The following is a 27,807-nucleotide window of genomic DNA, read 5'->3' on the forward strand; positions in this document are numbered from 1 at the left end:
TCTCGTGGCCATGGAGAACAAGGACAAGAACACACAAAGAGTGAGGTTAAGAGCAGTTTAAAGAAAGAGAATAGCTCTCTACTGCAGAGAGGGGTCCTGGAGAAATGAGTTGCTGGATCCATGGTGAAATGCAGGGCGTTTTATAGATGAGCTGGTGGGGAGGCAGTGTCTGATGTACATAGGGTGCAAAAAACTGGTTGGACCAGGTATGTCATTTGCATAGGGCACAAATCTCTGTGTGCCCCCACTCCGTCTTTTATTAGGCAGACAGGTTCTCTGTCTGAACTGTGCCATGTTGTCCATTTATCTATTACCGTACACGTGGTAACAAAAAAATGGAAGATGAAGCCTCCATGTTGGACATGCCTGACCACCAGCTAGCCCTTTTCTATTGGTGCAGCTGCTGGCATTCCCCCATGCAAGCATCTAGCTTCCTTATTTATGTTTGCAGCTTGATTTTTCAGGCTGTTCTGTTAGAAAAGTAATAATTTGGGGGGCTGCTTTTGGTTAGAAGGGAAATTCCACTGAGGTCTCTTTTGCCCTCACTATCTGCCTAAATAATTCATTTCTACCTCCTATATCAATAGGGCATGAGAACTGGGGTGGAGAGAAAAGATAAGAGGGCCTCAGGTTTGTGTGAGACCCACCTAGGTATGAAGCAAATGGGCTGGAGTCAAGGGGATGTAGCTCAGTGCTACCAGCAGGAACATGGGGGCAAATCCATTGAAAAGTAATCGATACTAGGGAAGCTGGTTGGGATGGAGCTTCTCACCTGGTTTGTCTTTTTGGGGTCTGCAAAAGCCTACAACAACTCTGTAGACCATGAGCTATCAACTTTCATGACAAAGAAAAATAAAAGAGCCACCTAGTCAATGTTACACAGGGTAGTTCACACAAGGAAGTGGCCATTACCACCCACAAAGAGAACAGCTAGTGCATCACAGTGCTGTGATCTAAGGACATAGAACACATTACTTTTTCTCCCTCCCTGTTGAAGGAAGAGGAGGAAGAGCAGGGTTTGGGATAAAAGGTGAGATATTGGCATGCATACCCCATTCCCTCTAAACTACTGGTTCCATAAATCTAGCCTGTGCTGAGTAAGGGAAAAGAAAAACAGTTTGGGCTGAGTGTGAAATTGAAGATGGGCCACACTAAGGCTTGACTAAAACAAGACTGATTTAATAACCAATAATGACTGAAAAGTCATGGGATTGAAATGAGATATATTAAGAGAACTTGCTCTATAGTGATAAAGATGAGCTTTGACAACACACAGGTAGCATCAGGTAAAGAAAAATAAAACTCTTGCATTTTATACCTCAGTTGAGATTGTAATCAAACAGGCCCCATATAATAATAACTAACACTGGTATAGTGCCTTGTAGTTTAAAAATGCTTTTATACCCTTTTCCTCCACTGATCCTTTTAGTAGCCCTGAGAGGTACACAGGACAAATATTATTATCTCACTCTAGATGACAAAACTAAGGTTTCAAGCAATGAAGAGACTTATTCAAAACAATCTGGTCAGTAAGTGACTTAACCACTACCCGCGTCCAGGTTGCCTGAGTTGGCAGAGTGCAGATCATGCACTGAGTAAACATTAGAATTTAGATAAATCATGGATGTAAAGGAAATAGTGGATTCAAAAGAAATTTTGCAAATAGATAAAGAATGAAGTAATAAATGAAAGTATTTCTCATAATGGGATCTTTGTTCTACATGCATTCAAATCTTGGGTATAAATCTATTAAAAATGCACATTTTAAGGATACACCTCCAGACCTTTTGAATCAGAATTTCAGGGGGCAGAGCATAACATCCTACATTCTTAACAAACTCCTCCAGTAATTCTTACTCATTTGAGTGGTTAAGAGTCACTAATGCTAAGCCTTCAAGTTTCTTCAGCTCTTTACTTTCTTAGCTCTTCCGGAGAACAGAGAATAGTACTCTAATAATACTTTACAAAAGGTATCTTTTTGAATCTTCATAACTATCCAAAGAAGTAGATGCTATTATCCTCATTTTAAAGTTCAAAAAACTGAGGCGCAGAGATTTAGTTTAAGTCACCCAAAGTCACAAAGCTAGTAGGCGGAATAGTTAGGATTCAAACCCAGTCCTGCTGGATTCATAAGCCTACAAGGTTAACTTCTAGACTCTACTAATTTTGTTCATGTTCTGATTTCTTGCTGCCTGAGTGTTCTAAGTCCATTGAATTTAGTAAAAGGTGTTGCTCTCTTCTGTCTGTAAAAAATCAGACATATGCTAGAGTCAGGCAACTTAACTGGTTAGATAACCTCATTTTTCCATCCTACACGAGGCATCAAAAGATTGCTTTCAAAGGATGCTGTTTAAACACTGATTTAGCGCTTAATAATTTATTAATCTATTAATGTCTCTCTTTTTTTCAATGTTGTTCTCAGAGGAAGAAGCCAAGTTTTCTCTTAGGGCATGTTTGGTGTGAGGATGTGGAGAATAGGACTGTTAATGGGCTGCCCATTTTTCCTTGAGACTGTACTCTAAGAATGTTAATATTAAAATCTAGAGAAGGGGATGGGGCAGAAGGAGATAAAGGAGCCCATTTAGAGCCTTGTCTCACCTTTCTTCTGAAATATCCATTCAGCAAAAGATCCTCTTAGAGTCATACTTTTTTCCCCACCACAGCGCGACTACAGAATCTTGTCCCTTAGTGTCTGTGCCACTGACTTATCCTTATAACTTTCAATATCCCCTTGAAGCCATCTTGAAGACTAGAGTCCTTCTTTCTGGACTATACAGAGGATCCTTTCCAAGGTACTACAGTAAAGGGTTTAATTTGGGGATCTAGTCACAGAGGTGTTAGAAGAGCTGACAGTGAATAGGGAAAGGTAAGCCAACTCAGAGTTTAACAATGGTAAGAGGGTGCTATTACTGCTAGAACTGGGGGACCAAGAGAAGAGGCACATTATCAGTGCCCAGGAGTTAGGGATGCTTGGAGGGAGATGAAACCTGGGAGGAGGAGCTGGCCCAGGGACCATTTGTCTTGGACTCAGGCAAAAGCTGGAATCCTGGGAGTGTAGCTACTCAATGGGAGCTGGAGCTAAAGGAGAGGCTGTTCAGAGGAAATGAGGAACAGAGAGGAAGTGTATATCCAATAGGAGCTGGGAACATGCAGGGAATGCAGCTGCAGACAAGATGCTGCCTGAAAGGCAGAGAGAGGAACAGAAATATCCTGGCTGCTCCTTTCTTTCTGCCCTGCACTTTTCCAACATCACCTCCCATTGGCTGAACCTGGTTAGCAGTCAGTTTGCAAAAAATGTCTGGGAATTGTGGTGTTTGGAATTTCACTTTCTATGAACAGATATAAGAAATGGATCCTAGAATGACCATCCTTAAACGAGATCCACACAGATGTTAAAGGAAAATGACATCTGAGTGACATTGCAATTATTATAGCTTATAAACGGGGCCACAAAGTCTAGAAACACAGAAGTATACAATATATGGTTTAGTAATATTACATCATAATACATACATGTATGGTGACATTAAAGGATATATTCAGTATTTTGACTTTCATTAGTAGTACATGGTTCAATGTACTGTGAAGATTGCTTCAATAATGGTAGACAAATGGATTTCCATCCATCTCTGCACAGGCATCTGGGATCTCCCCTAATTCTGTCGTCTGTATGCCATAATTTGTGACTCTGAGTTTCACGACATAACCTGTACCTTTAGCATTACCAAAAGAACTGTGTTCAATCTGTTAAAAAAATCTGTATTTATGTCAGTCTCAATATATTAATTTACTTAAATAATTAATGTCAGACATTAAATTCTATCTCCAATTTATTCCAGAGAGAAGATCTGAACTGAACTGTGGCAACCTGAACTTCCATTTTCACATGCCCAATTTTATAACAAAATCCTAAGACCCTAGTAGTCAGTATGGACTGAAGAAATAAATCAGATATAGACTCCACCATGTGCCACAGCTCATTTCAAAACGGCAGCTTGTATAGTGAAAATCTGGGAATGCTATCGACTTGACACTTACATTTCTGGAGGATCACAATTTGAACAGAAAAGAGGACTTGAAGTTTATTCCTTACTAATCCAGGAAGAAAAGAAAAGAGTGAGAAATGTAGGCAGGGTATTAGGTCAAAAGTTAATCTCAGAATTTTCAGAGACCATGCATGATGGACAAGGGCTATGAACTATTGTCTCCTCTACATTCCTAACAAAATGATTAGTCTTAACACCCACTTAGTTGTCTAAGCTGTAAATCTCAGGCTCCCTCCAAGTCCTGTAAATTGTACTTCTTATGTTGTTTTCTTTCAATCTAGTTTGTCTTGCTTATTCCCATGAACACTGCTTTATTTCAAATCCACATCTACTCATGCCTTGTTCACTGCAGTAGCTTCCTAACTGGCTTCCCATTTCAACACATTTGCTCGTTCAATAAATCATCCAGTATTTCCACATGGTAGCTAGAGTGACATTTCTAAAATGCCAATCTAATCAAGTGATTCCTTGGTTAAGAACTATAGTGGTCTCTTTTTCTACTGAATTAAGTCCATTAAGACTTTCCATTGAACACAAAAAAATCACTAACTCTTTAGCAAAACATACAAGACCCTTCATAATCTGACTCCAGTCTAATTTTGAAGTCCCTCTCCAGCAATTTTTCTATACTTAAGCATTTTTATAATTCTAAAGAAAAGAATCTTATTTCAATTTGTTCAGGTGTGGATATAACAAAAAGTCTCAGAGATCTGTTTTAGTTGTGAGTGCTGTTTGTCAAGTATCTCTGGTTCTTTGCCTTCCTGGTACATAGTGGGATTGTCCTTCTCTTTGTGTTTTTTGGGTAGGACTGAGTGACTATTTCCAGCCAATGAGCTTTGAGTGGTAGCTTCCAAGCTGGAACATTAAATTGCTAATGCAGACTCCCTGGAGCCTTTTCCTCTGCCACAATGTGTGACAGTGTTCAGCATGGTGGCTACTCTATCAGCCTCCTTCCCAGACTAAGAAGACTTGGAGTAAAGACCCAAGATGATAGGTGGTGTATTTGTCTGTTCTCATGTTGCTAATAAAGACATACCTGAGACTGAGTAATTTATAAAGAAAAAGAGGTTTAATTTACTCACAGTTCCACATGGCTGGGGAGGCCTCACAATCATGGCAGAAGGTGAAGGAGTAGCAAAGGCATGTTTTACATGGCAGCAGGCAAGTGAGAGCTTGTGCAGGGGAACTCCCATTTATACGATCTTCAGATCTCATGAGACTTATTTACTACCACAAGGACAGTATGGGAGAAACCACCCCCATGATTCCATTATCTCCACCTGGCCCCGCCCTTGACATGTGGGGATTATTACAATGCAAGGTGAGATTTGGGTGGGGACATAGCAGATGGCAAACATGAGAAGTGAACCTTTTTTCTTACAAGCTGCAAGCTTCTGAGACTTGGGGTTAGTTTCCCACCACCCAGCTTTATTAAGGTATAATTGACACATACGAATTGCGTATATTTAGGGTATACAACATGATGTTTTGATATGTGTCTACATAGAAAAATGGTTACCACAATCAAGTTAACTTATCCATCATCTCATTGTTACTGTGTGGGTGTGTGTGTATGTGTGTGTGTGGTGTGAACACTTGAGGTCTACTCTCTTAGCAGATTCCATGTATACAATACATTATTATTAACTATAGTCAACACAGTTTATATTAGGTGTCCTATCTTATAACTGAATATTTGTGCCCTTTGACCAATATTCTCCCTTTCTTCCCCATCCCTCATCCTGTTCTACACTCTGTTAGAAGTCAGTGTTGTTTCAGATTTCACATATTTCACATATAAGTGAGATCATGCAGTATTTGTCTTTCTGTGTCTGGCTTATTTCACTTAGCATAATGTCCTTCAGGCTCATCCATGTTGTTGCAAATGGCAAGATTTTCTTCTTTTTAAAAGCTTTTAAAAACATGTAATAATATTCCATTACACACACACATATATGTATACACATGCAAACACACACACACACATCTCTCTTACATTTTCTTTATCCAATCATCTACCAATAGACACTTAGGTTGATCCCATATCTTGGCTCTTATGAATAATGCTGCAATGAACATGACAGTGCAGGTATCTCTTCAAAATAGTGATTTTGTTTCATCTGAATATACCTAGAACTGAGACTGCTGGATCATATAGTAGTCCATTTCTAATTTTTTGAGGAACCTCCATACTGTTTTCCATATCAATTTACATTTCCACCAACAGTATACAGATTCTCTTTTCTCTGCTTCCTCACTAACATTTGTTATCTTCTGACTTTTTGTTAATAGCCATCCTAACAGGTGTGAGGTAATATCCACTGTGGTTTTGTTTGCATTTCCCTGATGATTAATGATGTTGGATATCTTTTAATATACCTGTTGGCCATTTGTATGTCTTCTTTGGAAAAAATGTCTATTCAGGTCCTTTTCCCATTTTTTAATCAGTTTATTATTATATTTGATATCAAGTTGTATTAGTTACTTACATATTTTTTATTTTAACCCCTTACCAGACACATATTTTAGAAATATTTTCTCCCATTTTGTAGGTTGCCTTTTTATTTTGTTGGTTGTTTCCTTTGCTGTGCAGAAACTTTTCAGTTTGGTGTACTCCTACTTGTTTAATTTTACTTTTGTTACCTGTCTTTTGGTATCAAATTCCAATGGCATTTTTCACAGAAATAGAAAAACAATCTGAAACTCATTTGGAACTATCAAAAACTCCAATAGCTAATGCAATCTTGAATAAGAAGAACAAAGGTGGAGGTATCACACTGCCTGCTTTCAAGCTGTATTACAAAGCTATAGTTTTCAAAACAGTATGGTACTGGCATAAAACAGACACACAGACAATTGGGACAGAATAGTAAACTCAGAAATAAACTCAGACATATACAGTCAACTAATTTTTGACAAAGGTGGCAAAAATACACAATAGAGACAAGACAGATTCTTCAATAAATTATGGCGGGAGAATTCAGCATTTCCATGCAAAAAAAAAAAAAATGAAATTGGACCCTTCTTTTATACCATACACAAAAATTACTTCAAAATAGATTACAGACTTAAATGTAAGACATGAAACCAAAAACTCCTAAAAGAAAACATAGAAGAAAACCACTTTGACACTGGTGTTAGTGGTTACTATCATGGAGGGGTTGCTAAACTTTTTCTCAAAAGGGCTTTGAAGGCCATATAGGGTTCTGATATCCTCCTCTTCCTTCTACACCTCCTCCACCTCCTGTTCCTCCTTTGCTATGGCTCTTAAAACTGTATAAACAAATCTTTGTTTAAAACTGCACTTGATTATCTGAAAGGCCATAGTTTAACATCTGCTGCTGTAATATAGCCTAATGTATTTTGACTAATATGACATTAAAAGTCAGGAAACAAAATACAGGTGGTGTATTAGTCTATTTTCATACTGCTATAAAGAACAACCTGAGACTAGATAATAAAGAAAAGAGGTTTAATTTACTCACAATTTCACATGGCTGGGGAGACCTTAGGAACTTACAATCATGGTAGAAGGCAAAGGGGAAGCAAGGCATGTCTTACATGGTGGCAGAGAGGGTGGGGGGGGGGGAACTGCCACACATTTTAAACAATCAGATCTCTTTTTTCCCCCAAAAAAGAGCATAGCAAACAGTTTTACTTAAGGATTTTTCTTTTTTTAAAAAAAATTTTACTTTAAGTTCTGGGACACACGTGCAGAACATACAGGTTTGTTAAGTACGTATACATGTGCCATGGTGGTTTGCTGCACCTATCAACTCATCATCTAGGTTTTAAGCCCTGCATGCATTGGGTATTTGTCCTAATGCTCTCCCTCCCCTTGCCCCCACCCTTGACAGACCCTGGTGTGTGATGTTCCACTCCCTGTGTCCTTGTGTTCTCATTGTTCAACTCCCACTTATGAGTCAGAACATGCATGTTTGGTTTTATGTTCCTGTGTTAGTTTGCTGAGAACGATGGCTTCCAACTTCATCCATGTCCCTGCAAAGGATATAAACTAATTATTTTTTATGGCTGCATAGTATTCCATGGTGTATATGTGCCGCATTTTCTTTATCCAGTCTATTATTGATGGGCATTTGGGTTGGTTCCAAGTCTTTGCTATTGTAAATAGTGCTGCAATAAACATACATGTGCATGTGTCTTTATAGTAGAATGATTTATAATCCTTTGTGTATATACCCAGTAATGGGATTGCTGGGTCAAATGGTATTTCTGGTTCTAGATACTTGAGGCATTACCACACCATCTCGCACAATGGTTGAACTAATTTACTCTCCCACCAATAGTGTAAAAGTGTTCCTATTTCTCCACATCCTCTCCAGCATCTGTTGTTTCCTGACTTTTTAATGATTGCCATTCTAACGCATAAGATGGTATCTCATTGTGGTTTTGATTTGCATTTCTCTAATGAACAGTGATGAGTTGTTCTTCATACATTTGTTGGCCACATAAATGTCTTCTTTTGAGAAATGTCTGTTCATATCCTTCGCCCACTTTTTGATGGGGTGGTTTGTTTTTACTTGTAAATTTCTTTAAGTTTCTTGTAGATTCTGGATGTTAGACCTTTGTCAGATAAGTAGCTTGCAAAAAGTTTCTCACATTCTGTATGTTACCTGGTCACTCTGATGGTAGTTTCTTTTGCTGTGCTGAGGCTCTTTAGTTTGATTAGACTCCATTTGTCTATTTTGGCTTTTGTTGCAATTGCTTTTGCTGTTTTAGTCATGAAGTCTTTGTCCATGCCTATGTTCTGAACAGTATTGCCTAGGTTTTCTTCTAGGGTTTTTATGCATTTGGGTTTTGCATTTAAGCCTCTAATCTGTCTTCAGTTAACTTTTGTATAAGATATAAGAAAGGGGTCCAGTTTCAGTCTTCTGCATATGGCTAGCTAGTTTTCCCAGCACCATTTATTAAATAGACAATTCTTTCCCCATTGTTTATTTTTGTCTGGTTTGTCGAAGATCAGATGGTTGTAAATGTGTGGTGTTATTTCTGAGGTCTCTATTCTGTTCCATTGGTCTATATATCTGTTTTGGTACCAGTACCATGCTGTTTTGGTTACTGTAGCCTTATAGTATAGTTTGAAGTCAGGTAGCATGATGCTTCCAGCTTTGTTCTTTTTGCTTAGGATTGTCTCGACTATATGGGCTCTTTTTTGGTTCCATATGAAATTTAAAGTAGTTTTTCTCATTCTGTGTAAGAGAAAGTCAATGGTAGCTTGATGAGAATAGCATTGAATCTATAAATTACTTTGGGCAGTATGGCCGTTTTCACAATACTGATTCTTCTTATCCATGAGCATGGAATGTTTTTCCATTTGTTTGTGTCCTCTCTTATTTCCTTGAGCAATGGTTTATAGTTTTCCTTGAAGAGGTCCTTCACATCCCTTGTAAGTTGTATTGCTGAATATTTTATTCTCTTTGTAGCAATTGTGAATGGGAGTTTACTCATGATTTGGTTCTCTGCTTGTCTATTGGTGTATAGGAATGGTTGTGATTTTTGTACACTGATTTTGTATCCCGAGACTTGTTGAAGTTGCTTATCAGCTTAAGGAGTTTTGGGACTGAGACAATAAACCATCGTATCTCTTGAGAACTCACTCACTATCATGAGAACAGCATGCAGGAAACTGCCTCCATGGTCCTATTACCTGCCACCTGGCCCCTCCCTCAACATGTGGTGATTGCAATTTGAGATGAAATTTTGGTGAGAACACAGAGCCAAACTACATCATTCCACCCCAGACCCCTCCCAAATCTCATGTTCTTCTCACATTTCAAAACACAATCATGGCTTCTCAGCAATCCCCCGAAGTCTTAACTCATTCCAGCATTAACCCAAAAGTCCAATTCCAAAGTCTCATCTAAGAAAAGACAAGTTCCTTCCATCTATGAGCCTGTAAAATCAAAAGCAAGTTACTTACTTCCTAGATACAGTGGGCATACGGGCACTGGGTAAATGCTCCCATTTCAAAAAGAAGAAATTGGCCAAAACAAAGGGGCTAGAGGTCCCATGGAAGTCCAAAACCCATCAGGGCAGTCACTAAATCTTAAAGTGCCAAAATAAACTCCTTTGACTCCATGTCTCCTATCCATGGCACACTGATGCAAGGGGTGGGCTCCCAAGGCATTGGGAAGCTCTGCCCCTGTAGCTCTGAGGGTATAGCTCCCATAGTTGCTTTCACAAGCTGGCATTGAGTGCTTGCAACTTTTCCAGGTGCACAGTGCAAATCATTGGTGGCTCTACCCTTCTAGGGTCTGGAGGATGGTGGCCCTCTTATCACAGCTCCACTAGGCAGTGCCCCAGTGGGGCCTCTGTGTGGGGGCTTCAACCCCACATTTACCCTCTGTATTGCCCTATGTAGAGGTTCTCCATGAGGGCTTCACCCTTGCAGCAGACTTATGCCTCTACATCCAGGTATTCCCATACATTCTCTGAAATCTAGGTGGAGGCTCTCAAAGTTCAACTGTTGCCTTCTGTGTACCCACAGACCCTACAACACATGGGAGCTGGCAAGGCTTGGGGCTTGGACCCTCTGAAGCAACAGCCTGAGCTGTATGTTGGCCCCTTTTAGCCATGGCTGGAGCTGGTCTCTGTCCCAAGGCTGCACAGAACAGCAGTACCCAAGCCCATGAAACCATTTTTTCCTCCCAGGCTTCTGGACCTGTGATGGGAGGGGCTGCAGTGAAGAACTCTGAAATGCCCTGGAGACATTTTCTCTATTTTCTTGGCTATTAACATTCAGCTCTTCATTACTTAATGCAAATTTTAGCAGCTGGCTTGAATTTCTCCCCAGAAAATGGGTTTTTCTTTTCTACTGTATGGTCAGTGTGCAAATTTTTCAAACTTTTATGTTCTGCTTCCCTTTCAAACAAGTTCCAATTTCAGATCATCTCTTTGTGAATGCATATGACTGTATGCTTTCAGAAAAAGCCAGGTCACATATTGAATGGTTTGCTGCTTAGACATTTCTTCTGCCAGATACCCTAAATTATCTCTCTCAAGTTCAAAGTTCCACAGATCTTTAGAGCAGGACCAAAATGCTGCCAGTCTTTTTGCTAAAGCATAGCAAGAGTGACGTTTGCTGCAGTTCCCAATAAGTTCCTCATCTCCATCTCAGACCATTTCAGCCTGGCCTTGATTGTTCATGTCATGATCAGCATTTTGATCAAAACGTTCTACAAGTCTCTAAGAAGTTACAAACTTTCTCACATCTTCCTGTTTTCTTCTGAGTCCTCCAGATTGTTCCAACTTCTGCCCATTACCCAGTTCCAGAGTTGCTTCCACATTTTCAGGTCTCTCTATAGCAATGCCCCACTTCTCTTAGCACCAATTTTCTGTATTAGCCCATTTTCACACTCCTATAAAGAACTACCTGAGACTGGGTAATTTATAAAGAAAAGGGGTTTAATTGACTCACAGTTCCACATGGCTGGGGAGGCCTCAGTACATTTACAATAATGGTGGAAGGTGAAGGGGAAAAAAAGCACGTCTTAACATGGTGGAGCTGGAGAGAGAGAGAGAGAGAGAGAGAGCAGTGGATGAACTGCCAAACACTTTTAAACCATCAGATCTCATGAGAACTCACTATCATGAGACCAACACGGGGGGAACCACCTTAATGATCCAATCACCTCCCACCAGATCCCTTTCTCGGCACATGGGAATCACTATTTGAGATGAGATTTGGGTGGGGACACAGAGCCAAACCATATTATGTGGTTTCCTTTACTGCCACTTTTTTTCAGTGAGTGTGTTCAGTTCCTATTTATCTCTGGGCCCAGTTTTCTCTGCCTTTTGGCCCTGCACATGGCCTAATATAGCCACTGCCACATGTAATATGGCTGCCCTTATCTCAAATTTTTAGCTTAAGTGCCTCTGGTTTGTTACTTCAATTTCTCTAGAGACAATATGATTGGTTACTTAATAACTAATGCATTGAGCCAGATATTCATCTTTAGCCCAATCAGTAATAGTTGAGCGGGTAGTAGGTAAAAAGCATTGCCCCACCCAGGGGCTGAGAATGGGACAAGCTCTTCAGATGGGACCAGGAATCAGCAAAGTTTAAAGACTTTTCAAATATAGTGTCTTAACACTTTGTACATACTCTCTCCAATCCCTTTGTTTTGTACATGATGCGCATGTCTCTGCTCTTCACCTGGCAACCTCCAATCCATATTTCAAGACTCAGTCTAAATACCACCTCCTCTGCAAGGCCATTTATTAACCATGAACATCATCTCATGCCTACTGTCCAACTAACTATACACAAAATTAGTTGCTTCTCCTCTGTAATTCATAGTACCTTATATAAACATATTATATTTATATAACATAGTAATCAGATGCCTGTCTCTCTTAAAAAGGAGCTCAACTTGAAGGAAGAGACTGTATTGCATTTACCATATTGAGAGCTTTCCTTACTGCTTGGATGCTACCTCCTCAGTCCCTTAGGGACAGTCTTATCATCATTTCTATTATTCTATATTCAGATTTGTCTTTGGCATCCCTGTATGAGGTCCTTAGTAACAAAAACTGCTACGAAATTAGAGATTCAATGAATTTACATATTTCTTTAGCAGAACAGAATCTTATTTTTATTAGAAATCAGTTTTTAGAAGTGCCAAATCTATAAGGAGCCATGTATAAAACTTAGCCCCCAAAATAAAATTCTAGCCTGAAGGGTAATAGGAGTTAGGTAACTGTTGCTCATAGCCTAAATTCACATGCTGGTTTTTTTTCCTCCAGTGCAGTGCAACTGTACAGACGTTTTAGCAAGTTGGGCTATAGCTTCAGTTACCAAATCTCCACCAGCTGGTTTAACTTTAATAAAACATTAAGCTACTGAATATGTCAGGCCTTTTTGGTTCCAGCATTTAATATGTATACTGATGTGTGTTGTTTATGGGATATAGACAAAAAGTAAATAGAGCAATGCATGCAAAATATTTATTTTGAATTATTATGTGGCAATATTTGGATTCTGTAATGTCATTTTTGAAAAACATTCAGGAACATATTTTAGCACATAATGACATTTTAAAAATAGCATTTTTACTATTAAAAGATCATTGAAAATTGGAAAATGCTAGCATTTGTGACCAGGAACTCCCTTTTAATTGTTTCAATCGGGTAATAGTCAATGTTGGTTGATGGTTTGCTCATTCTATACACAGATTAGCACATCCTTTATCTGAGCTCTCAAGTGAGCAGTTAAATGTTCTATTTGAGTGCTCCACTGTTGTTTCTTGGGAGGAAAGAAACTTGTAGGGTGGTTAGCAGTGCTGTAGAGGCTGAAAGATAGGAAGTGATAAAGAGGAAATAAATGTGGAATAGGCAGGAGGTAGCAGGGGATAGGAGAAGTAGGGTACATACTGTTGGAGAAGTAAATGGAGAAGGGCAAGGCAAGTGTTAGAGTCAAAGGAAACAAGAAGCGGTCCCAAAAGAAAGAATGGAGGATAAAGGAAAAACAAGCCATATTTCCATAGGAATTGACCATCACCTACACAATGGACTTAATTGTGTCCTGTTGGACATTGGGATAAGTCTAAGGTGTTAACTGTTGTTCTCATAACAAAGGAACATATAAACTCTGCATTGAGCCAGTCATCCATTTTCACTATCAGATCCTTGTGAGAGATACATTCCTAGGAACAATCAATGGTGACTAGGTAACTAGATGTCATTGTGGTTGAGCCTAAATATCAAACCTAAACATTACACCTAAACATCAGAGTTGTCAAATGATAGCTTGACTCAGTTGAAGCTTCCTTTCTCCAAAGTCGGTTAGGTCAAGTAAGCTTCAGATAAAGCAGGTTGAGAGGATGGCTCTGACTGTTCCCCAGCTTCCTACAGTGCTCAAGCATAAGGCCCTGGTTCCATCACCATGAAACAAGGGATGTCCAACGTCTACCAACAATGGGGCAGCAGAGCTAGAACAAGCTGTCCTAGGTTCTCTTCCCAAGCTACCTTACAAGAAGGAAAGACAGCATCTCTGGAGAGACAGAATAATGTCAGGCTCTCCTGGAATGGCCTTAGGCTCTTGCCATTCCCTGGAGGAGCAAGGAAGAAAGCAAAGAGAGGCCGTGCCCACACATGACATGACCTTGATCCCCTCCAAAAGTCCTGACTATCAACATCCTTAAATTTCAGCAACTCTTCTCTTCATGGGAGTCCAAGTTTCTTGCTATTGATTCTAGAGAGGTAAGAATCAGGTTAGGGATGAGAAAGGGAGGAAACAGTCTCAATTCCCACAAGAAACCAATAGTGCCTCATTTTAAGTGTTATATAAATATACTGTGGCCAAAATAAAATGAGGTCTACCAAGTGCAATATTCAGGTCATCCCAGACTTTTGTAAGTTTCATTGAACAATACTTAATAATTTATAAACCCTTGATCTTTGGATCCAAAATATTACCAATATTTCAGACTTTGACAGAACTCCTGGTTCTGATATGGCCATTCTTATTATCTCTGGCCCCTTTACCTTCATGATTTTCTTTCTAAATGCTACCTGCCTGCCTTATCACCTTGGAGATCCCCATGACTCCACTTGGAGCGACCTCACATCTCTAACTCAAGATTCTTATTCTCAACTTTTAGAGAAATGGCATTTCAGTGGCCCACATTTTCTAGTAGAAAAGCTTTTAAATGTTTTCTAAACAACAAAAGAACTATTTACAAGGGACCAATTTAGCAACATTCATTTCCAAAGTCATTTTCTTTTCATAGGCTGTAAATAAATTTGCAAAATCATGTAGCTTCATGGTAATAACATGACCTGGAAATTACAAGGTAATTAAATTCAAAGCATCTAAGTATAGTACTCCAGGAATAATTTACTTCTGGTGCCAGCAGTCAAGATTTTTGCTGCTAAGCACTAATGCAAATGAACTAGCATTGAGAGTTTCAAGCTGCCATACCCCAGGAATTATGAGGGTCTGCCTTTGTAGTTGCTGGGTAAAATTGATGACCATGATGACCACATGCAACGGAGGCAGTGGTATTGTAGTAATGTTCAGAGATGACTTGTTACAGAAGTTTAGTGTGAGTTTAAAGCAAGTTCTGTGTTCCTGGTGGAAGGTTAATACAGGCATCTAAGTGACGTATATAAGTAACTATTGCCCTAAAAGTCAGGGTGGAATCAAACCTGGATGTATTCAAAGGTTTGAAAATGAAGGTGATAGTCTGATGTATAGCTTGAGTCTTAGCTGGTTCTACAGGAAAGGCCTGGAGAAGATTTTTTTTCCAAGGTAAAAATAAAAATTATTCATGTCATAATTTGGACTGTCAAATCCCAGTGGGCAAGAACCTGAAGTCAAGCATTCCTCTTAAACCCAGAAATCAACTGCCCACTCCAGATCAGCTGGTCAAGAGAACTGTAGTGACCCTTTTGATATAGGCACTATTCTCTTGGACTATCCTTATCTTTCTCACAAGAAGGCTGAATGGGCTTCTCTTTCTGCTGAAAAGAAAAAAAAAAAAAAGAGAGAGAGAATACTGAATACCTTTTCCTTGTCTGCTCTGGTCTCTTATAAAGACAATGAAAAGACATACTCCTTTCCAGCCTACTAAAGGGTTGGTGTTTTCTGTGGTGTACTGTGACTTTGTAGTTAAAGTGGCTGTAAATGTAGTAGGAATAGAGTCAACGTTGCTGTCTCTTTGGGGCCTCAGGATGGCTGTACCCTCAATCTAAGGTCTCTTCTCTTTTCAAAGTAGTCTCCTCACAGTACTTCTTTCTTCTAAGCTTTGGCTACCTTTTTGCATCTTTCATCTTCAGGCCTTGGGATAGTAATTGCGGCACTCTTACTCACCTTGGAGAACTACATTATTCCTCCCCTAAGTCTGCCCTCATCTTTTAAATATCCCCCTCATTTAACCCTCCTTACTAATTTGTGGCAGAGTGGGATTTTTAAGCTAAATATTTGTTATCAATAGCTGTTTCAATTATTAAGAGCAGGTGATCTGAGGAATACTAATTCTTTGTGGTTTTTAAAATTTTGTTTTCTATAATTTGTAAGCTAAAATATGGTCCATTTTAATAAAAGATCCATGAATGTTTAAAAACAAGTCATTTTCTGTATGTGAGTTGCAGGGTTCTACATAATTCATTATATAAAACTTTTACAAAAAATAATAATTGCCAACATTCCATTGAAAATATCCAAATTTGAAGCACTCCCAGAACATAAAAATTCTCCTATAAAATACAGTAATGTGTGATTAAAAAAAGTAGTCATCCCTCTAAGTTCCTAAAGAGAAAGGAATGATAAGGTCTGTTGAGTAGAAAATTAAGCCAGTGGACAGATGAATCCTGGACAATCTGTGAAGTTTGCTCACAGGCTCAGTGACTAACTAGTTCACCTGGGTCAGACCCTCAGAACTCCAGAATTCAGGAAAACTGCATGTAGCTACATGTCATAGATGTTTGGTACACTCATGAGTAATCAGACCTGCAAGTGTCCAATCCATGAATATCAAGTGACCTATATCTTGTGAATCTAATTGCGTGTGCCCCTGGCCTAGGCACACAGAGCTGTGATACAGGCACAGTCGCAGCTGCTCAAGGACTGGTGTGAATGCACATGTATGGGGCATGAAGATAAGAGTATCTGGCATATGGACCACAAGTTGCATGCATGCTATGGCTGCAGCAGACCTACTGGGACAGAACAGATGTGTTTATATAAGCCACAGAGAGCAGAGAAAGGTGAACAACTCCCAGGTGTCTACATTTCTAGTTCTTTAGGTCTTCACTTTTGAAGGCTGTTTCTGTAAGGCTAGTATCTAATTAAAGAATCAAGCTAGATTAAACTTTTAATTATGTTCAAAGCTTTTATATATTTTTAATAATTTTGTCTGCTTCATTTACTAGTGACTAAAAGAGATGTAATCAAACTACCACTCAAATGAGCAATCCTATTATTGGCTATATACCCAAAGGAATATAAATTGTTCTATCATAAAGACATAGCATATGTATGTTCATTGCAGCACTATTCACAATAGCAAAGACATAGAATTCACCTAAACACCCATCAATGGTAGACTGTATAAAGAAAATGTGGTACGTATATACCATGAAATACTATGCAGCCATATAAGGAAACAAGATCATGTCCTTTGCGGGTACATGGATGGAGCTGGAGGCCATTATCCTTAGCAAACGAAGACAGGAACAGAAAACCAAATACCGCATGTTAACACTTATAAGTGGGAGCTTAGTGAGAATACATGACAAAGAGAGAGAAACAACACACACTGGGGCCTGTCAGAGGATGGAGGGTGGTGGAGGGAGAGGATCAGGAAAAATAACTAATGGGTACTAAGCTTAATACCTGGGTGACGAAACAATCTGTATAACAAACCCTATGACACAAGTTTACCTACATAACAAACCTGCACATGTACCCATGAACTTAAGAGTTAAAACAAAAATTCATTATGACTGTGTTTGTCAATTTCTGCCTGGAGCCTCTTTTCTTCATCAATATAACTTATCTATCATGTATCCTATTTCCTGATCTTGGTTTTCCAAAGTGACAGTTATCTTTTCAGTTGACTTACCTTAAAATGTTATTGATTTAAAAGGAATTAATAGGTTGTCTGAATCCACAGGCTATATCTAGAAACACCCTGTACTTACAAACAGGTTCAGTTCTGAAAGATTCTATTCGTAAGTGTAAGAGACCACTAATACCGTTTGTGGCCATATTTAATGTGCTTTTGGTCTGGTGTGTATCTCTGCTCATATTAAAGCCATTGGCATCAATGAGAGTTCCAGTGTTGGGACTGTAATTAGGGGACCTTCTCAAATTGTATGTCTCCTCCGCTATGAGGAATAGATGAAAGGTATGTTGAGTCTTGGTAGACAAGTACATTCAAATCTCCTTTTAAGAAAGGTGTCCTTGCTCAGCAATGAGATATTTGGTTAGCTGATAGCCCCCTGCTATTATCTCCTTCCAGTCAACTCTAGCTTTTGAGCCAAAGTTGTGCTTTTTCTGGGGTGGCACTGACCAAAAACTGAGCAGCACAGTAGTACCAGCGCTTTCTGCCCAATGCAGGACACCTCTAAAGGGCAATCTGCAGTACCCAACTGAACCACCAGATCTGTGTATTGTCTGAAGGCTCTCCCTACCCAATTCTGCTTTCCCCCTTTTTCTTTCACAAATGTTACTTTACAATGCATCTTCTACACTGCTAACTCAGTCTTTGCATCTACTTCCCAGAGGACTCAACTGATACCAGAGCTAACCAAAAATGTCCATCCCAATCTAATTCTCTTACTTCCTCTCCATGCTGTGTCTGTAATCCTTCTGTAAGATTGAAGATTTTGTTTCAACATTGGAATCAGTTTGCATCTCAACCTGTGAAGTGAGGCACCTAATAGATTTGTCAATAGGGTCAGGAAACCATGGGTTCAGCATACTCATGCAAACCTTACTCAGTCTCATGGTATTCTCCCTGAGTAAATTCAATAGCAATGAGACATAAGTGTTATATTACAGATGCCATTGATCTCTTATAAGGTACTGGAAGGAAATGATTCATTGATTCCATTCGGGAGTGCTACTCCACATCCCTAGGAGGAGAATCTGTGCAGGCAGAAGCAGATTTTTTTTTTCATATTTCCTTCATTTTGTTTTTATTATAGCATGTTTGCTTAATTTACAGCAAGCAGAAAATAAGCTGGGTCTTGTTTTGATCCAAACATTGATGTTTTAAAGGTTGTACACAATATTTGTTAAAAAGAACATATAAAAATACCTTTTTAGAAGCCTCTATAAGAAAGAAAATACAAAGTTTAACCCCACAACTTTCCTCTTTGCTAGAACTGCAAACTACTGCTACAGTTTTAAATAGACTTTTTGTTGTTTAAACTATACATCCAGGAAAATCTAAAAAAATTAAAGAAACCTGCTTATAAATGATTGCATAGCAGAACATGAACATTAACTGCAAATAGTAAAGAAATGAAAGTTAGAAATACTATCAAATATACAAAGGTTCTAGAATCAATCCTTTAAACACATTCCACAAACAGCATTTAAAATCCATCATTGTATTCTTTACAGGCAAACCCTAGATTACTAAAACCAAAATTGAAAAAAGTAATCCTCTAAAGGAATCGCTTCTCCATAGTTCTCACTTATATCTGTAAGCAAACAATCTGAGATTTTTAAAGATGCTAGCTTTTTATTCGGAGATGAAATTGTACATGTCAAGTCACTTTTGTCCCCAAAACGATCTTTCAGAGAAATACTAGAAATTATAAATGGTTAAGGGTATTACTTCATTTTTAGTCAGGTACTACACTGATAATCGAAAGCTCAGAAGATGTGACTCTTGCTTAAAACTGACTAATCCTTTTTCCCAAATTATCTTAAATTTCATGGCACCACAGAATCACCTAGAGTGAGTGTTGTCTTTCAACTTGCCTTGAATTAAATAAACTGAGGTGTGAAAAGCAGGCCTCCCTCACAAAGAGGTAGGCAAATTTTGATACAAATGCACGAGCCAAGTGCTGTAAGCATCAAAATTTCAGTTTTTACATTATGCACACACACACAAAACCTACTTTGAAACAGTTTACTTGTTTCTAACAGGAGTAAAAAAACTAAGCAATATTATGGTCAACAACACTCCTTAAACTTTAGAATAACTACATAAGAATATTCCTTTCTCCTTAAAATTATTTTTGCCATCATCGACCTGCTCAAATTTTAAGGTGAGTTTTTGTGTTTTCTATGTTCCAAATCTTCATAGGAACCAGAAAAAAAGCAGTGAAGTTTCCATGTTTCAGTCAAAAACTCAATTTCCCAGCTGGCATCATTCCCCAAGACAGTGGGGTTAACAAAAGAACTAATCCACACTGCATCAAAAATAATTATCATTGGCCTAGACATCTGGTTTTGCTTTATTGTTTTGTTTTTGAGACGGAGTCTCAGTCTGCTGCCCAGGCTGGAGTGCAGTGGGGTGATTTTGGCTCACTGCAACTTCCACCTCCCGGGTTCAAGCGATTCTCTTGCCTCAGCCTCCCGAGTAGCTGGGATTACAGGCATGCGCCACCATGCCCAGCTAATTTTTGTATTTTTAGTAGAGATGGGGTTTCACCGTATTGATCAGGCTGGTCTCAAACTCCTGCCCTTGTGATCCACCCGCCTCGGCCTCCCAAAGTGCTGGGATTACAGGTGTGAGCCACCGTGCCCGGCCGGGCCTAGACATCTTGACAAGACATAAAGGTCCAACCTGAACCTAAATGTGTCTGAGCAGTCAGTGTTGTACTGTGGCTACTACTTCACTTTTTTATCATTCTATCTTATTAGCAAGCTACATTTCTAGGTTAACAGTTCTACCAAATATGAATATGAAAGTTTATTTTTAATGAGACAATGTTGCAAATTATGGTCAACCAACATCTTTTCACCAAATACTTCAAGCATAAAAAATGAGAATCTTTACAAAAATATACAGAGACACCACAAATTGGTAGCTGCCCGTAACATTAAACAAACTGGACTCTTAAGAGTGGCTTCTCAACAGCATATCATTTTAATTATAACCATTGCCCAGTACAGGGAAAACTAACAAGTGTTTTTTAAGCATCATTGCAACATTGTATTCCTGATAATTTAAGTAAACCAAACTATGAGTAAATGAATGATACATGCCTAAAAATGACCATGGTTTATACTATCGGTGGCCACTGGACTTAGGACTAGTCTAAGACCTTGATCTAGATTTTGACCTAGACCTAGACTGTGATCTTGACTGAGATTTGGATCTAGGTGGTTCTTTTTTCCTTGATTCCTTTTCATATCTTGAGCCAGACTTACAATGTGTTTTGGAATCTGTTTTGGAGGTGCCTCTAGTTTTGGTGTGAGATGCAGACCTAGAACGTGATTTAGCCTTCATTTCTTTCTTGGGCTGGGACTTGGACCGTGATCTTGAATTGGATTTAGATCTTGAAAAAGATCGATTTTGGTGTTTGAATCTATCATTGTCGGAATGGCTTCTGCTATGCCGTGATCTTCCAGTCGGTCTACTGTTTCTAGGACTATATGATCTTCTATAGTTGTAATCAAAAGACCGACTTCTTGATCTCCTCCTTTCATAACTTCGGCTTCTAGAACATCTGTATCTGTCATAATCATCATAGCGTGAAGAACTGTACACATTCCTTCCTTCCTTGGCTTTCATCTGATTTGGTGTCTTTCGATCCCCCTGGGCAAACTGTATTTCAATCTGCCGTCCACAAATCCACTTCCAGTCCAAATTATGTAAAGCGTCTTCAGCATCACGAACATCATCAGGTATGACTCCTTTAATCTTGGCCATCATTCAACTTCATCTTGACCTTTAACTCTTTAAGTGCTTGTCAGAAGGACTTGTCATGAGATGCTTGGCCAAATATGACGGATGGCTTTATCTTTAACTTTGAAAAACAACATTTTCCCCCTTTTGTAGATAAAGCGAGGCTTTGTCTCCCATTAGGCTTGTCCTTCTTCCAGCTTTTCTTTATTTTTTCTTTTCCCAAACTCTCCCTTCTCTTCAAGCCTGATCCTTAAGAGGTCTTTGGCATGTCTACTTGCCTTAAGTGTTGAACTCTACTCTAAAGGTTCTTTCATGCTTTCTCTTTGGGGTCGCCATAACTGGACAGCTTTACATTCTATAAACTTGAATTTCAAACTTCAACACCCCTCACTAATCAGCCATCTGAAGAAAGGATATTGAACATAAGCAAATCCTCTTGGAGGGCGAGTGTAGAAATCAAGTGGAACATACACATCAACTATAGGACCATAACGACCAAATTCACGCCGCAAGTCTTCAGACCTGGTGTCGTCGGCCACGTTCCTGACGAACAGAGACGTGTTGGGGGGACGCAGGTAGCGGGACATGGCGGCGGCTTGTCTCGGCCAGGCGCACTAACGGGCTAAGCAAACTGTCCTCGGCTCCGTTGGCCGAGCCTCAGCTTTTTTTTTTTTTTTTTTTTTTGAGATGGAGTCTCGCTTTGTCGCCCAGGCTGGAGTGCAGTGGTCAGATCTCAGCTCACTGCAAGCTCCGCCTCCCGAGTTTACGCCATTCTCCTGCCTCAGCCTCCCAAGTAGCTGGGACTACAGGCACCCGCCACCTCGCCCGGCTAGTTTTTTGTATTTTTTAGTAGAGACAGGGTTTCACTGTGTCAGCCAGGATGGTCTCAATCTCCTGACCTCATGATCCGCCCGTCTCAGCCTCCCAAAGTGCTGGGATTACAGGCTTGAGCCACTAGAATCAAAAAATCAGTTTTGATTCCAAATGGGAAGTATTTGTTTTCAGATTTTGGACTCCATCTATATCTTTACTATTCTTAAAATTGTTATAAGAGAGGAAGATTAGGAAACTGTGTTTGGGTAGAAAAGGAGAGGCAGAGTGAAGTGAAGTTAATTCCAAGGCAAGAGGCACCTGGATTGCTAAGAAGCTTGAAGGAAGAAATGAGGATAACAGCAAAATCTGCCCTTAGATTTTGCATCACTCATAGGAATGACATCATGTGACCCAAATGCATATAAAAATGTTCTCATCATCCACTTCATAGGAACATATAGACTTTTAGAATTCTAGCTTCACTCCAGTAGCAATATCCCAACATAATTGTGGATGTACCACGAATACACAGGGTAAGTAAATATTATGAGATGGAGGTGAATGATGGTATCAGGCTAGTGCTGATGGCTTGGTGGGCCACATCCAATACGGTTAATGCAGCCTCATGGGGTTTCTAAAAAGTGGATCAAATATGCCATTCATCACAACCTTTTCCTTTGGTAATGCTCAAATGAAACTGGCCAGATTCATACCTTTAAGTTATTTTAGTCTCCATGTTAAGCTAGAAGCAGCTAGACTGTGATTCCCCCTGATTAGGAGAAAAGTGTGTGTGTGTATGTGGGGTGGGGGGCGGTGTTGGGGGTGGGTAAAGATGGTGTTAGTAGCAGAAAGTGAGGAATTCAATAAGCAAGGATTCATTTACCACCTTGGGGTCTCTATTAAGTCTATTAAGGTGATCATAGACTTAATAGTTCTTTGGAACCAATCTCCTTCCCCCGCTCTCCGTATGTCCTGGAGGTAATTCTAGATGCCCAGGTAGAGAGTGCCTGCGAAGGGTTAGTGGGTCACCTTGCTGTTATTAATCACTTGCAGAGACTAGTTCCCTAGAGCTCTCTCAGCCCTGACCCAGCGTGATCTATAGTATCTCACAGCAACAAGGCATGTGAAGCTTTAGTTCCTCCTTGCACATCTTTCTTCTCCAAATGTCAGCCTCAGAGAACCATCCTGGAGAGGGGGAAAAAAAATATGTCTCTTACAGTTTCTTCAAAACAAAAGCAACCTTTATACGTGCATTTTCAAAAGAGGATTGCAATACCCCTTTTTTAATTTGGGTAGGTAGGTAGTATATAAAATGGAGATCATGTATAAATAACATTAGGGTATACTTTTATATTTGTCTCCCAAAGCTCAAAAGATGGTTTGATGAGCACTTAAGTGGCATGTCATTGCTACTTATCTGTCATAACTTATATATGAGTACTTGCCAAAATGTATTCCCTGGAACCCAAGGCCTTTGAGATGCTCATGAAGAAACAAGTTTGTTTCAGTTTGGTCTTGGAATTTGCTGAACACTATCCCCCATTTGTTAAAGGGTCTGAGGAGTCCTGCAGTCAATACACCTAGTTAACTTAGTTGAGAATAGTGTTTCCTAACCTTGTTTGATGGTGAAATCCTTTGTGCTTGTGTGTGTTACATTTAGTAATATTCCTAATATTTACTGTAGCTGTGTGCTGAGGACATACAGTATGGTGACAAGAGCCTGTGCACTTAACACTTGGGTTTGAATCTCAGCTATGCCATTTACTGACTGTGAAACGTTGGACAAGTTTATTATCCTTTCTCTGCCTCAGGCTTTTCATTTGAAAAATGAGAAGAATGATTCTGCATTAGGGTTGCTGTGAGGTTCAAATGAATCCATATATTTAAAGTGCTTAATAGAATTCTTGTCACATAGTAAGTATTCCATAAAGTTTCCTGTGTTTCTTGTGGCTTTCTGTGTTCATAATCAGAAAAAACTTGGGCCTAGCAATAACAATAAATAAGAAGTGAATGTAATTTTACAGTTGACAGATTTTTCTCAAATATGCACACTTAATCTTCAAATCAATCTTAAAATGGAGGAATTATTGTTGTTTCACCCATATTACAGATTAGGAAAAAAAGGCTAAGAAATTTGGAGTGTGTTTTACAAATGGACAGTAAAGAGGACAGTCAGTAATCAAACACGAGTTTTGACATGGGATCTTGTACCTTTTCTACCAAATATATTTGATTTTCCTGTGATTCCAAATTAGAATGTTAAAACTGTTCATTTAGAATAGCTGAGGTCTCCCTTTCCCAAGACATATAGCTTAAACCACTTTAAATAAACTGGATTAAATACAGAAGTTAAAAATTAAAGGCATTAGAGTGGGTGAAGTGTAAGAAAAACAAATGAGATAAGTACTTTCTAAGCGTGATAAAGCTCCTAGCTAGTATTACAGGAGGATGAAGAGCACTTACATCGGATATAAATACAATCATCAGGTTATAAACTGAAAATAAGCACATATAATCTGAGTAAGAATCATTATGCTTCTTTTACATGCAAAAGAGAACTCTAGATGTTAACATACTCAATTTCTATGACAGTTTGATAGTTATAGGGACAATGAAACTGAATAATTGAAATCTAGATTTGAGTTGAAAAGAACTGATTGATCCTTATTTAGTATAATTTATGATCTTTATGATCTCTTTTTATTATTATTATTGTACTAGGGTACATGTGCACAACACGCAGGTTTGTTACATATGTATACATGTGCCATGTTGGTGTGCTGCACCCGTTAACTCATCATTTACATCAGGTATATCTCCTAATGCTATCCCTCCCCCATCCCCCCACCCCACGACAGGCCCCAGTGTGTCATGGTCCCCACCGTGTGTCCAAGTGTTCTCATTGTTAAATTCCCACCTATGAGTGAGAATATGCGGTGTTTGCTTTTTTTGTCCTTGCGATAGTTTGCTGAGAATGATACTTTCCAGCTTCATCCATGCCCCTACAAAGGACATGAACTCATCCTTTTTTCTGGCCACATAGTACTCCATGGTGTATATGTGAGACATTTTCTTAATCCAGTCTATCATTGATGGACATTTGGGTTGATTCCAAGTCTTTGCTATTGTGAATAGTGCCGCAATAAATATATGTGTGCATGTGTCTTTATAACAGCATGATTTATAGTACTTTGGGTATATACCCAGGAATGGGATGGCTGGGTCAAATGATATTTCTAGTTCTAGATCCTCGAGGAATCGCCACACTGTCTTCCACAATGGTTGAACTAGTTTACAGTCCCACCAACAGTGTAAAAGCATTCCTATTTCTCCACATCCTCTCCAGCACCTGTTGTTTCCTGACTTTTTAATGATTGCCATTCTAACTGGTGTGAGATGGTATCTCATTGTGGTTTTGATTTGCATTTCTCTGATGGGAGGGCACTCTCTTAATTACAACTTTCTGAGACATTTCACCTAACTCTCAGATCTTTCTATTTTTTTTTTTTTTTTTTGTCCCCAGAGCACTGGAATGGAAATCTCTGGGACATATTGAGGAGACATTTCAGAGGAGAAAGAGAAACCATTTCCAAGCAATTTGGAATGGAAGCAAGTCTGGCCACATTCTTTATCTGGGAGCTCCTCTAAAATCCTCCGAACACAACCAGGATTTAATGGTTAGGAGACTTAGCAACAGAAAGAGGAAAAAGAGAAAATGAGCAGTGAAGCCTGTGCTTCCATCTCCCCAGGGCATGCTGAAATAGTCTCTCCTAGTTCTTCTTCAGGTGTCTCCTGATGCCTATGCTTTTGATATTGCTATTTTGCCATCATTGTTTTTTTAATCTCAGATCCTGGTTTGCAAACTTGCATCTTTCTGAAGACCAGTAATGATTTCTAAGCTTCAACCAGCTATTAAGTGTGTATGTAGGGGGCAAGGGGAATTGCTGCTGAATGCATAAATTGATTTGCACCTACAATTTGCATTTATTCTCTGGGTATATTTGCCACTAATGTTGTGACTGAACTGCCATAATGAAGATTAATTACATAAACATTTTTTGCTGACTTTGTGAGCAGCTGAATTGGTTGTTTTGCTTGATTTTCCAAGGTTGGTGCTTAAGAGTATGATGGGAAACATTTCTTGGATTTGCTCAGCACCTTCATAGGTGACATGCCCCAGACCAGTCTTACCTAATAAACATTTGTGGCAAGTTTTCGCTAGCTAGAGTTTCAGCTTACTTGATTACAAAGGAAGAAGTAGAAGGCCACTCAGTTCTTGGAATTTTGCAAACATTTGAATTTTGGCAGGATTCCCCAGAATAAAATTAGAATTGTGCTTCTTATGTGGGTATGAATTGTGATCTACACAAAAGAAAGGACCATTTGTTCAGTTTTCCTCACTCAACCAGTATTGGCCTAGACCCTCCAAACACCTGGAACTGGAGAAAGTTAAGTTCTCAGAGGCTCTGTTTTCTTCTTTGTAAAATGGGGACAATTACAGTATCTGCCTCACTGTGCTTAAGGGACTACTTGCATCAGCATTGCTGAGGTGCATGCTAAAAATGCAGTGTAGGAGCCCAACTTAAGCCACACAAAATCAGAACCACTGGGGTGAAGCCTGGTGTATCCAGTTATGGATCAGGGGAGCCCTCTACTGTCCCTTGGGATGAAAGAGAACTCCTGAGACATTTACATGGCCCCAACAATACTAACTAGAAAGACCTCTGGTTGTCAGCACATCATGGTCACTGCTGTAGAATTCACTGTTCAAACCCCTCTGCATTCAAAGATAGCAGCTCTGCTGGGCATGGTGGTTCATACCTGTAATCCCAGCACTTTGGGAGGCCGAGGCAGGCAGATACCTGAGGTCAGGAGTTCAAGACCAGCCTGGCCAATATGGTGAAACTCCATCTCTACTGCAAATACAAAAATACAAAATTAGTCAGGCATGGTGGCAGGCACCTGTAATCCCAGCAATTTGGGAGGCTGAGGCAGAAGAACTACTTGAACCCCAGGAAGTGGAGGTTGCAGTGGGCTGAGATCGTTCCACTGCACTCCAGTCTGGGTGACAGAGTGAGACTCCATCTCAAAAACAATAACAACAACAACAACAAAAACAAAACACAAGGCAGCTCAGATATTACTGCAATCAGGTTGGGGGTGGGAACTATTTGGCAAAGCTCCAAAATCCCTAGGGCCAGATGTTTTAGCCTTTGACATTCATTGCTACCTTAGATGAAGTATTGGTCTGAGGAGTGGGGGTGAGTTCCTAGACTCCCTCAAACCCGTTACTAACCCCAGCACCAGCCTACCTCCCTGAGCATCTACTCCCAAACAAAGCTGCTGTTTCTAGGTTGGTGGGTAACAGCTGTTTTCACCCCTGAAAAACAAACTCAGGCTTAATGAACTCGGAAAGCAAGAAAGCCCAGATTTTGCAAACAAAGCCTTATAACCTTTGTGTGCTGGGCCTAGAGAAAAATATCCCTTGTTTTTTTCAAGTCCCATATGTGAGCCAAAACAAAACATAATGTACTATTTCCAGAAATGTTCTTGCCTTGCTTGGAGCTGAATTCACTTTCTTAATGTGTAGCTGGTGCATTAGTCAGAGTCCAGGA

General features: G+C 39.5%; 1 pseudogene; it reads right to left on the minus strand.

The window, feature by feature from the left end:
- Positions 1-20,758: 20,758 nt before the first annotated feature.
- On the minus strand, positions 20,759-22,034 carry LOC111532637 (annotated as a pseudogene).
- Between the last annotated feature and the right edge of the window lie 5,773 nt (positions 22,035-27,807).

This window comes from Piliocolobus tephrosceles, chromosome 2 (genome assembly GCF_002776525.5).
Source record: "Piliocolobus tephrosceles isolate RC106 chromosome 2, ASM277652v3, whole genome shotgun sequence".
NCBI classification, from domain to species: domain Eukaryota; kingdom Metazoa; phylum Chordata; class Mammalia; order Primates; family Cercopithecidae; genus Piliocolobus; species Piliocolobus tephrosceles.